This window comes from Empidonax traillii, unplaced genomic scaffold (assembly GCF_003031625.1).
Source record: "Empidonax traillii isolate 1590-97213 ecotype Southwest subspecies unplaced genomic scaffold, ASM303162v1 scaffold542:size423868, whole genome shotgun sequence".
NCBI classification, from domain to species: Eukaryota; Metazoa; Chordata; class Aves; order Passeriformes; family Tyrannidae; genus Empidonax; species Empidonax traillii.
Genome location: NW_020955735.1, coordinates 119952 through 133536, shown reverse-complemented (window position 1 = coordinate 133536; position 13585 = coordinate 119952). Strand labels below are relative to the sequence as shown.

Sequence of the window (13585 nt, the reverse complement as noted above, 5' to 3'; positions counted from 1 at the left end):
AGAGAGCCAAGAAAAAATCTGAAAGGAGACTAAAAAACAATATGCATGTAACTACCTATTTTCCCCATTTTACCTCATTCTTTGAGGTTTCTCTCTCGTGTTTTCCCTGTTGCTGACATGCAAGGAAGACCCAGCTGTCAGGCTTCATCTCTTTACCATGTTGTGAATAAGCCTGCAGAGATACTGCACAACCAGGCACCTCGGTGACTTCTTCCCCTGCAGGCAAAGTGCATTTTCTGCTTGACATTTCCTAACTGCCAGAGGCACGGAGAACAAAAGCCCCATATTCAAGCTACATCAAAATGCCCAACATGTTTGGGATTGCAAAACATAAGTACATGCAATAAGACACAATCTCTTCTGTTTTTCATGAAACCTGTGGTAAGAAGCTCATGGTTTATTATTTATGATGATTTGCTTTCTGCATCCTCCTCTATCTTTTTTTGAAAGCTTGGGAAAAAGGTCTTTCTATCTGAGCACATTCACGTACACGAACCCATCTGAGTCCCACTAACAGAGGTAAGACATAATAGGGGTACTACAATCTTGCACCACTTCAAATCAGGTTTTCAAAGAAGGACGTATTTAAAATACACCACATTCAAATGTAAACGAAGACACTGCCTTCTGCAACCAAAAGTAAGGGTTTTGGTTATGGTGCTTGATTGACATGATCTGTACTCTTCAGACAGGTTGAGAAGCTTTACAGAGCTCCTTTCATGGTACTGGATCTCTTAACACTTCTGAAAACAGTGACTTTCAAAAAATAGTAATTAAAAAATTTTCAAGTCATTATAATGTTGAACCAGATAAGGGGTGTGCTGTCCACCAGTTATTTTAACAGAAGCCCTATTCCAGTCAACAGGTTGACATCACATGAACAAAGACAATGTTTATATCTGCCAGGGCCAGGTTACTCAGCTTCAATTTTTCTTCCTCTCTTCTCTATTTCATAGAATCAATCATAGAAACATAGAATCAACCAGGTTAGAAAAGACCTCCAAGATCATCAAGTCCAACCCTTGATCCAACACCGCTGTGGTTACTATTATGCCTTTCATCCTACTATCCCTTTATCTACTGCACAAACTGAACATGCAATATGTTGTTTTGTATTTTTTTTCTTAAAAAAAAATCAAAATTTTAACATAACAGTGGCTTGTATCTCAAAGTGATGAAAAGCAGGGTCAAGACACTAATGTGTTATGTATTAAACAGGATGAAAATTAAAAGACCTCAAGTGGTTCAAGAAGTTAGATTTCCTAGAAGGAAAAAATATCTCCAGAAACATGGAAGCCTTTCTTGCTTATTTCTGGTTTTCTCCTTTTTTATTTGCTCTGCTTTCTTTGATTTTAACAGCTGTGGTTTGTTCTTCAAGCCTGTTTGTGCAGACGATGAAAGTTAGTAAAATATATCCATAGTCTCACCATAGTGTCCCTATTTAGAAAATACAGCCCACTGAATGTCAGAAAAAAACCCAACCTGAATTTATTTTTAGATGTGAAAATGACATCAGGTTTCTGATCTTTTTGAAGCGATGATTCTACAGTGAAATGTTAATTAAAAGCATGATTTTTTTTCTGGTTCAAAAAGGTAGCTTTAACTTAATCTTATATTTTAAAGACATGACGGGATTGCATATTGCGATATAAATGACTCTTAATAAGGCCACAGCCTTACACCACACCTCATGTAAGCAGTCGATGGTGACCCAGAGAAGAAAACGCAATTAGTATGTCTCAAAATGGAGATTAAAAATTTTACATAAGATTTTTGTCCTGCCACTTGTTGCATCTAGGAGAGTTTCTAGCCTGTGGTTGGTTCATGTATGTGTATGAGCTTGCCATGTGTCTGATTAACTCAGACCAAAAAGCAATGGTTGTGAAACTGAATACTGGCTGAGTTTATCTGAGAGAATTTTTTCAGCAGAAGACCAAGTTATAGGCTTTCTATACTCCTCATCAGGAAGAACTATTATGTTCTTACTGATTACTCTGGTCATTGTACTTCTGTTGCAAATGTGTACTGTGCACATGTATTGAAAAATTATCTGACTTGGAAAATTTCTTCAAAGGTTAACACAATTTCTTCTTATTAGGATTCATCAAGATTTTTCTGATTTTTGTTTTCAGACATGTAATTGTGAAATGATCACTTATTTATCTAAAACATCTCTTTTAAGGTTTTAGATTGTTATTCAGAAAAGTAAATACTTAGAATAGTTGGCTTTACAAAGTTGGGTCTTTTTCGGTGAAAAACCCTCCATGCATTCCAGAAAAAAAAACTCGGTAATATGGTTTTATTTTCTTATAAATTTTCTGAAAGAAAACCACCAGCCATTTGCTGCCTAACACTTGCACACGACCCAGAAACGTGATGAGCAAAAACTCAAGAGCTGGAAACATGCCTCTCAGCTGGGGTAGATGTTTAAGTCCATGACTCCAGGGCAGAAAAGGGTTTTAACCCTAACAACACAACAACTAGCTCATGTCAGTAGAAAATCCTGTCTACACCAGTGTCACATCTGGGACACTAATCTGCTGGAGACTTTCAGCCTAGAGTTAAGGCATTCCAGGGTAAGGCAGAGACCACCCTCCCCATGCCTCCATCCTACCCTGTCTGTCAGAAAGCATTAAATTAATACCACAGAATAGACAGAGTTGAAAGAGACAGTTTCAGTGCTCAACTGGCTGCAGTGTGGCATGGACTAACTGCTGTCATGTTTCCGGAAATCAGCAGTATCATTTGCATGTACACAGCTAAGTGCCTGTTTCTGTTTCCTCACTGTACAATCCAGGTCTTAAATTCAGTCATCACTACTGACAAATCTCTTTAAATCTCTCTCTATTCCAAGTGCTTCTGAGTTTACGCCATGCCATGCCACTTAGAAAGATGTATATTTTGTTGAGTCAGAAGGTAGAGCAAAGCCACTGTTTCTTGTTCACTCATGGTCATCTGAGATGATGTACAACTGATGTACACCAGGAAGCCTCACTGCTTAACTTGAATTGTCCTCCAAAGGTAAAAATGTTCACTCGAATTTTTTCATACGTATTTTTCACATCCCCCAGCTGGAGAAAAATATAACCTATGTAGTTAGTGACAGCTCTTGATTTTTCTGTTTTAACAAAAAAAGGGATGTAGATGAGAAAAAGGCACAGGCAACAGCAACCATCCCCAATGTTAATCTTATCATAAGGTTTCCTTGGAGGATGGAAGTTTTCCAGACCAAAACTTCCATGCAACTTCAGGTATTGAAATTTGTATGATTTGTACTTAATATGTTTGGAGGGTTGGGGTTTTTTTCCAAAGTGCAATTCAAATACCAGACATAATCCTAAATAGAAATAACAGTGCTGACTTAATTGATTGATTGATTTAAGCTCTATTACTGGCTTTTCAGTTTAACTGGTTCTGAGTATACTTTAAAACACAGAAAAAAAAAAAAAAGAGGAAAGGTTCTTACTATGTAAATAGAAAACTTTATTCAAAGCAGATATTTCCTGTTCTTGGTGTAAAGAAAGGATTTTTTTACTCAGTGACTGCATTGTTCAATGAAGGCTCTTATTTAAATTTTATTAGTATATGGCATTAAGAAGTAATTAACATACCTCTGCTTAAAGCCACAGAATATTTACTGGAAACGAATGCTTTCAGGTAAAAGTTAACTGTTGCTATGCTGCTAGCTTGAAGAGGAGGTTATTTATCTAAATTTACACAAATCCTTCTAATGATTACACTCTACACCCAGAATTTTGCAGGTCAGCGTGCAGAACACCTTAAATATTTTAATTAGGAAAGAGGAATCAAAACCCACAATAAACAATAATCCCAAACATTTAACAATGAAAACTAGAGATGGGCTTGGGACTTCTTGTTCTCTCTGCCATCAAGTCCATTCTTAAGTTCTTATTCCTATTTAATCACCTGGAACTCTGCCACTTATAAGGAATTCCAGACTTTGAAGACATATAGTAATTTAGATTACATCCAAAAGAAGTATAGCTCAAAGAAATACCCATAAAACATTGTTTCTGCCTGACACATGTCTGAAGATTTAAGATAACACATTTAGAAACAGTTAAAAAGCATAACCCTGAGGAACTATCTCATAAAAAGCTCAGGTCAAGAAAAAACATGTTTCATTTGGTTACACTTCCAGGCAATACACTCACTGCACTCCTAAGCAGCAGCACCACTGGCAGAGCGGTTTGTGGTATTCAGTATGACCATAGTCTCTCAGCATAGTTGACACACTCCAAGCAGAATTAATTGTCAATTAATCATCAGCATTATTACTTCCTTGTGAAAACAATATCATAATAAAGTAATATGGAACCAAATATGTTTCAGACCTAATGCCAAAACGGGTACTCTACAAAGAGTTTATATTTATTCGAGAGGAACACACAATTTGAATAGTATAAATAATAAAGTCATTGAAGGTACTCCCTTCATGAAACCCTGAAATCATCATTCACACACAGCAATGTCTACCTATCCTTTGAGATGGCAATGGAGAAGGTTTTAATTCTATTGTACAACTGCAAAACGTTCCCCTCAATCATGTAGCTAAATAACATTGCACTTTTTCTCCTCCTGCTTGGGAGTGAATGCACAGCTTTACCCAAAGATAGAGCATGTGAAAATTTACAGCCTGTCCCTTTCTTGTTTTACATATACAGAAATATACTATTAGGAAATTTTTTCACTTTCTGAAAAGGAAATGCTGACTTCTGTGAAGGACTACCAAAAGGGAAAAAATGTGAGAAAGACCTTAGGCATTTGGATACTGAAGCTCTAGAAGAGTCACCAACCTGCACACTCTGGCACCTACAGTTTGCTGAAGGAAAACATGGGATAAAATAAGCACAGGGTTTATGATTTTGACATGACACATCCTCCTGAGCCAGCAGAACAGCTCTCAGGAACTATTGCTCATAACCCTAAAAAAATGTAAATTTACAAGGTTAATATACAAACATGGGATGGCTTACAAAATACGTGCAGTTAAGTTATGCTCCCATTTATTCCACATTTTCTCACCCAGAGTCAGGTCCTGGTACCCTTCTGTAGGACTTAACACCCCTCAACACAAGGATGAAGTCACACAACACGGGTTATTTTCAGATTATATAGTTCTTTTAAAATCTATGTTAAAATTATACCATAGCAATTCTCTAGAAACCAAAACTGTGATTGGCACTTTATAAAACAGAAAGACACAGTTACACTTCAAGCAACGTAAGCCAAACAAACTTCAAAAAGGAGACTGAAGAGCATTAACTTGTAGTTTATAATAATTTGCTTAGATATTTAGTTTTTCTCAGGATTAGGTGTTTTGTGTTTGAGTGGACTTTTTGTGCATTTCAGTTAGATCCAAGATGTAAATTACTTCCATGCAGGTGTAACATCAGTCTTGGTGTAATGAGAAACTATTCACCACCCAGCAGTGGTTCATTTGTCATGTGTGTGGATTTTCATGTCACATACTTGTAGTGGGTTAACTCTGGCTAGATGCCAGGCACACACCAAAGCCGCTCCATCACTCCTCCCCACAAGTCAACAGCGGAGAGAAAATACAGTGAAACTTCATGAGTTGAGATAAGGACCAGGAGAGGAGAGAACATTCACTGAATACCATCACAGACAAAACAGACTCAACTTCAGGATATTAACTGAATTTATTCCTGAAAAAATCAGACCAAGATAATGAGAAGTAAAATAAATCTTAAAAACACCTTTCCCACACTTCTCTATGCTTCCCAATCTCCAGCTGCTCCCCCTCACAAGTGGCACAGGGAGATGGGGAGAGGGGGTTATGGTCAGTTCATCACAGCTTGTTTCTGCCACTGCTAAGGGAGAAGAGTCCTTCTGCTCCACTGTGGGGTCCCTGCCATGGGAGACAGTCCTCTGCGAACTTGTCCAATAAGAGTCCATCCCACCGGCAACCACCAACTGCTGCAACGTGGGTCACTCTTCCATGGGGTGCAATCCTTCAGGTATAGGCTTCTCCAGTGTGGGTCCCGCACAGGGACACAGGTCCTACCAGAAAAACCTGCTCCAGTATGGGCTTCTCTCTCCATGGATCTGCAGGTCCCTGCCAGGAGTGTGTTCCAGCACAGGTTTCCCATGGATCCACAGCCCTCTTTTGGGCATCCACCTGCTCTGGTGTCGGTCTCCTCCAAAAGCCTACAGGTGGATCTCTGCATCCCCATGGTCCTCTGTGGGCTGCACGGGCACAGCTGCTTCATCATGGTCTGCACCACAGTAAGGGAATCTCAGCTCCAGCACCTGGAGCACCTCCTCCCCCTCCTTCTCCACTGACCTTGGTGTATCCAGAGGTGTTCATCTCACATATTCTCACTCCTCACTTCACTGGCCGCATTTACTTCCATGCAATAACTTTTTCTTTTCCCTTATTAAATATGCTGTCACAAATGCATCACCATAATTCCTGATTGGCTCAGTCTTAGCCAGCAGCAAGTCTGTCTTGGAGCCGCCTGGCATTGGCTGTGCTGGGCATAGAGGAAGCTTTTAGCAGCTTCTCACAGAAGCCACTCCTGTAGCCACCTGGCTACCAAAACCTGGCTGTGCAAACCCAATACAGTATGCTATGAGTGGACACAGTGGAGCAGCATTGTCCGACCATTGTCTGTCTATTTTCCCACTGTTATTAATGTGAAGTCAATGAATCTGTGCTATGGACATAGTTTTGACTACTATGCACAGCAAGCAGAAGCAGAGATGGAGAGGATATCATATCATATATAGGGTGATTATATCAGCTGTATAGAAAACTTACTTAAGATGCTGCTACTGTGTGATTTGACTGAATTAGAAAGTTGATCTTAAGAAGCAATGCCAAGATGCTAGTAGGACCAAGTTAGATTTGTTGTGTGATCCATCCACATAACCTCCATCAAGACATACCTATGAGCCTGCTATTCTGATACTGGCACAAAATATGCTTTATAATTGCTCATCTTAGGCCCAATCCTACTCTAAAGTATTTTATTGCCTGCTATGATAAGAAGTGTTGATTTTTTGGCTGCAGACAATTTCTAGAGGCAATTTTCTTATCTTTTCAGATAAGAAGTCACAGGCTTACACTAAAACAAAGCTAAAGATGAAGAAGAAAAAATAAAGACATAGCACAAGACAAAATGGGGTTCATGATTAAGAATACTCTCCTGAAGATCACCCTACAAATCATTTCAGAATTCAGAGGTGAAACTCAGACATCATCACTAAAATAGGCATTTCTCTTTTCCATGCTCACTTCTGGTCACATCTTAAGTTAAAACTCCCACCATTTAACCCTGTGTGTAATTCAAAACGTGTGTAATTCAAAAATGCACACATTTTTTCCAACCACATGCTGGCATAGTAAATACATTGCCTTTAAGGATAGATGCTGTTTTTACTTAAAAAGCAAAAATCAAAAGAAAATGGGTTAAATTAACTAGGTGTTCATCTTTGCTGATAACAGAAATGAGTAGGTTCTTTTTGCAGATCAAGTATGGAATAAATAATGCAGAAACAACTGCATAACTTAAACATTCTTATTGCTAAGACATACAAGTGAAATGAAAGACTACCACAAAATAAGAATATGTTCTGTAAGTAATATAAAGTTTGGTGTGACAGTAAAATCTGTGGTCATAGTAATTTAATCTTTGATCACAGAACGCAACACTATCTCAAACAATTTTACATATGAAATAATTTATCAGAATATGAGAGAATAATGTATTTCTGAGACAGTGCTTGGGAAAGTTTTAATTTCCAGTCTGTTTTGTTACATGAATCTTTAGCACTGCTAAGCCTAATGGGCCAATTCAGGCTTGCACTGAAGAGCCAGCCCTCCAGATCAAAGGGCAGATAGCTTACAAGCTCTGCAACCTAAGGTGATTGTTTGGTTGCCAATCTAATTTACTGAGGCTGCAATTGCTTTGTAGGGGAACGTATGGGAAAATATAGAACATTAGTTTATGTCAGGCTGCATGGTGCAATTTGCCAGAGTTATCACATTTAGCAAAATGTAAAAGTTCAAGCCCAAGAGAGTAACAAGCAGTTACTGTCTGGTATCACTCAAGTTAAAAATCAGTGCCCTCATTTAGGTACAGCAAGCTACAAGCTGCCCTTCTGGCCTCCAATCAATCAGTCGCTTAAACTGGAGTCCCTTTGTATTTTCACACTGGGGTCTTTGGTATTACTAAAGCATTCCACTGTCAAATAGCACAGTTACCCTTGGAAACAAGTTTTTTGGAGTTTTTACTTCCTTATCAGAGTTTGCCTCGAAACAGAACATGGAGATTAACTAGCAGCTGCTGGTGTGTAATAATACAGACCTTTCTTCAATTGAAAAGAGGCTCCATCTTGTAAGGAGATCAGAAGTGGAAAACTTTGGTGCTTCTATAAAAATATGTCCAATGTAATGTTTCTCAGCTAATGCTAAATAACTTTTTTTTTTTTCTGATTATATGCTTAGTTTGTTTCACTAGTCACATTGTAAGTTTAGTGTCAAAAAAAGAAGAGTCTATTTTTCCTAAAAGCAAATTTGTTTTTAAAAGTACTATTTTGCAATATTTGCTTCTATCATAATCTCTTCTCTCCTTTGACCTTTCTGTTGGGATTCTGATCTTTCCCTGATTCATTCATCTGAGAGTTAGTTATCTAATACAGGCTGGTTGTCTGGGTTCTGTCATCCATCAATGGAGAGAGAGAGATTGAGCCATACAGGGGGTGCTCGAGCTCATACATTTCAGACATCTTCTCAGAACGATACACAGCTAGTTTTGCCCCTATAAGGTCAATTAAGCAGACATTATGACTTACGGCTCAGACCCATAAGTCAAGTTAGGTAAGAGGAAGCACACCTCCGTGGTTGAAAACTGACTGTATTTCCCTGAGTATTCATGAGTTATACTTAAGAGATGCTGAATTTTGACCACATAGCCTAAACCCCAGGATGAGTTTCTTCCCCATTTCAGCAGTGCTAAACCTGCTCATTCAATTTTCATAGGCAAGTTCAAATAACGCATATAGAAGGACAATTTTATACAAGAATCCAAACATTTAAGAGCTTACAAAAGAAACCTACCATCCTCCTTTCCAATGCCAAAGGTCCTCTAAAACTGGACATCCCATTAAAAAAGCTCTCTTACAGAATCAGAAGTATTTTATGCTCATGAGTACAGCCACATCACAGCCTTTTTGCTGGTATTTCTCCGACTATACTAGTTTTGAAAAATACTAGGAAGTTTGCGACTGAAAGAAAATGAGTAGTTCTTAGAGAAAGGACATGTAGATACTGCTAAGTGACCCTACTATCCAATTATAGTTTTTATTTTACATGAATTGTTTTTATTACTCTTAAAGTGAAATTCAGTATTTGGCATGTTTTTCACTACAGGATTTTTATTAATGAAGCCTGGGGAACTACTTTTTCTAAGGAAAACACAGTATATTTCAAAGGAATTAAGAAAACATGGAGGGAAAATTTACAATGTTGAAACTAGCACAGACATGCTATGCACTGAAGCTGAAAAGCTTCCCACAAATTCATGATGGCACGTCTGGCATGCAGGATAAACATACCATTCCTTCACCAGTATATGGTGTAAATTTTCGGTTTACACACAGAATTAAACAATTTGTCAGCCGGAGTGGGAGACCACAGGTCTAGAGGATTCACAGAAAATCTAGAGACAATAGAGGAAACACTATCTCTTAAAGTTTTTTACTTTCAGCGGAAAAGATAGTCAAGCACACGGGAGACCTGTGATTAATGTGAAGCCAGAGTAATGAATCTTTAGCAGATGCAGTTATTTTAATGAACAGTACAATTAAATAGAACTAACAAAAGACAGGGAGTACTGAAACCTAAGCTAAAGACAGTAATAAAAAGGATCTGTATCTGTAGAAACATAAGTAGAAAAAGCAGTAAGAACAAGTTCTTAACATAAAGTAGAAAAAGTATTTACTGAAACACTGGGAAGTATTTCTCACGGATGTAAAACAAATTTTATCTTTCTTGCTAAGGATAAATATCTGCATGATGCCACCTCACAATGAGCAAAAAATAAATTCAGCAATTAGACAGAAAAAACCCAATTGCCAGCAAATAGACTCACAACCTGTCAAAATAGAGAGAGATGTGTCAGCACACACATATCCATGCACATTGAAAATCGTGAACATCAGACATCTTGACAGTACAAACTTGACAGGATTTCTGAAGTTTCCAGTGTACTGCCACTGAATACCTTTTTTTTTTTTTTTCCCCCTGAAAAACCAATAAGAAAGAGACTTTTAAAACAGGTAATTTACAAGAGGGATCATGCTGCAGCGACTCCCCTTTCCAGGGTATGTTCCCCAGGGTGAACTGTCTCTGCCAGCCCCTCTCCCAAACCTGGCGTTCAGTTCTCTGCTTGTGCGGGCTGTCCACACCCAGGGAGCTGCCCTTAGCAGGGCTTTTTCATTCAGAGGTGGATGCACGGACACGCCTGTGTGTCTGCTCTACCAGTGGGTCCTTCTCTCCCTCCCTCTGTCAGGTCCTGCTGGAGAGGAGGTCCTTCCCAAGGTGCACAGGGACACCAGAGAATTTTCATTTTATGGATGCAACTAAGAGGTACATTCAGGACCGATCAGAATAATTATATTTACAGAGAACTGCAAAAATCCTAGCAAGACATAGTATTAAACCCATCTCTGGAAAGTCTGGGCTAAGAAGCGGAATGCTTTTTTCTAAGAAAGCTACTTCTGGGAAGGCTCTTGGCTAACTTCTGTGTGTGAGAAAAGTAAAAATCCCTTGGATAGTAAGCCTGAGGCACATACCACAGCCTGAAGCTCAAAGCAGCAAAACAGGCCAGTGCACACATAGCTGCAGGAGGAGTTTGCAGATAGGCAGCCATGTGCTCTCCCATCTGAATAGCAACCAAGGTCCACCACTCCAGAGCCATCCTGCAAATAGGTGTTTTGAAGACAGATGGTTGCCTGCTATTACCTCCAACCAAGTCCTTTAATCTGCTTTGCAAATTATTCTTTTCAAAATTTACCTATTGCCCTTATAATTGGTTCCGCTAGCAGAAAACACATCAGAGGGAAAATCTGTAGAAGTTTAACAAATTTTCAAACAGCCACAATTCAGCTAGGTAGGCAGCTTAAACTGAGGAGTGATGTACACCATTAGGCACAAAACCAGCTCGGTTTAGGCTGTGATCTGGGTAATTATTATCACTATTATGCCCAGCTACTGAGAAATTTCTTATTCTGTTTTATTTCTTAGCAGGCATAATGTTATTTTGAGGTATCTCTCCAGAAGTTCCTGGAGGCATTACAAAAGATCTTGTAACAGAAGGCGTTGTAGGGATGCGTAGGAAGACACAATCTCTTCCCTAGGGAAAAAATTGCAAGAGATATGAAACAAAAGGAAGATTTAACAGAGAAGCCTTAACCCTGGCTGGGTTCCCCCTTATTGCAGTGAGGTTCTGTTCTCTATTGGTAAATGCAGCACAAGGAGAAATTACTTAATCACTTATTCATGTCCTTATTCTACCCAAGAGACAAACACAAGATTACAGTCTTATCTCTTTCACAATTTACATATCAAGGTGCATGCTTGATCAATGAAAATATGCTGTTTCCCATTACCTGGGATTCCCGTAAAGACAAAGAAAAGACCTAAGGTCTTACATAATTTAATTTTGACTAAATTAGAGATCTCTTATGCTAGTTATTTGTCTTGTGCTAACAGAAGAAACTAAAACACTAAAGGAGATGAAGCCTAAGTCCAAGTGTTATCAGTTGCCCATCTGTTGCACCACTAGATTATATTTATGAAATATATTTGTAAATACCTTAAATATATTCTGGCTAAAAGCATATAGTCACTCTTTTTTAAAATGATGCATAGTCAGTAGAAATTAAAAAATCCTTTTACATTCAGAATCTGAATTCAGAACCAGACATTTGTTAAGCAGAAACCCTTGAAAGTCTTGTCCTCTACCTTTAATGATAGGTCTAATTTTTTTCAGTTTCCTTCATTAAAACATCATGCTTTCCTGATGAAACTGATATTAAAAAAAAAAAAACCAAGCCAAAAACAACAAAAAACCACTTCACTTGTCCAACAAGCACTGAGCTGTGCACTTAAGTGCTCCACAAAATCACACAGGAGGACAGAAATGGCCAAAGTCAGTTCACATGTACACTACTGAAGTAAACTAAATCATACCAGAGACAAATTTGTACCATTTCTAAACCTTTTTTTTTTTGGTCTGTAAAAATGAGATGTGTAGATTTGTGTGAAAAATGTGTTACAGAATGAATCCAGAATTAACATCTACAAAAGTATTTAACTAACACAGACAGTTTGATCAGGCCAAATAGTTCATTCATCCTCCCCTTTGCAAAATTCAGTCTTTGTTTGCATGGCTATTATCTTCCCAAGTAACCATAAGCCCCATCCTTTGTGTATTAGTAGGCTTTAGGAAATGTTTAATCAGCTTTCAAGAGTGCAGATACAATCCCACAGCAACCCTCTATGTGTCATCTAAAAAAGTCACTTATATGAAAATACAAATTGTCCTCCTGAAAAGAAAGGTTAAGGAAGTGTTCCTTCATAATTCTACTCTCTTTCTGTATTAGTTTTTCTCTCTCTAAACATTTTTTAAGCAGTAACATGAAATTTTCTTGCTTTTTGAAGGTGGAAAACCACTGAGGATTCTATTGTAATTTTCAATTTTATTTTTAAAAGTCCTTTTTTGAAAATACTATTTCTAAAATTTTAATATTTTTTATACATTGTAAAAAAAAAATATAAAACTATTCTGAGGAATTAGTGTATTTCTGAGCTAAAATCTTGTTTTAGCTTCAACTAATCACAATTGTTTAAAAACTGAGCAACTATGTGTGCAGTCAGGCAAAACATTTAGAAAATAAATTTCAGAGAACTTTTTAGCAGAACAGCATGTGTCTACACCTTCCACCAAATTTAACATGGAAAGCTTGATTTTAATCCTACCATTTTAAAGGTCTCTCACTTGAAAGTAGAAAATTAGGAATCTTGACATATACACCATAACACACACAAATTCTGCTTTTCATAAAGACCTGTGAAAGTAGTGCTCATAAATTTCAAATGTGATTAAACATCAAGTACCTGAAAGCAGAGATTTGGGCCTTGCAATTGTTCATTCTGATAAGTGCAGAAACCTCCAGTAATTCAGAATCTTTATAGGTATTTATCAAACTCACACTGGAGTTCACATGTTGTCTGAGTTAATTTAAAATTTCAGTCTTACCAAAAGCACTGGAGAAATATGACTGACAATAATAAAAAAAAGTAGAATAGAATTGTATACTTAAAGTATTTCTGGGTTTAAAGAAAAATAAAACTGAAGGCTGGAACTACCTCACTGTGCTATCTTCAGCATTTTAGAACAGTAAGAAGTTGTTCTTTTATGAGGTCTTCAGTACATTGCTCTTGGGAAGAAATGTGAGCGCTATCTCTCGCTCAGCATTCCTAAGCTTTCAATTTCAAACTGAAAGAAAAGTTAGAAAATGTGTTATATGAAAA

At 37.8% G+C, this 13585-nt stretch overlaps 1 protein-coding gene across 3 annotated transcripts in view; it reads right to left on the bottom strand.

Annotated features, from left to right (window-relative positions):
• MOXD1 (monooxygenase DBH like 1) overlaps positions 1-13585 on the bottom strand; it is a 59174-nt gene that overhangs the window by 31541 nt on the left and 14048 nt on the right. The gene's annotated exons all lie outside the window — the stretch shown is intronic.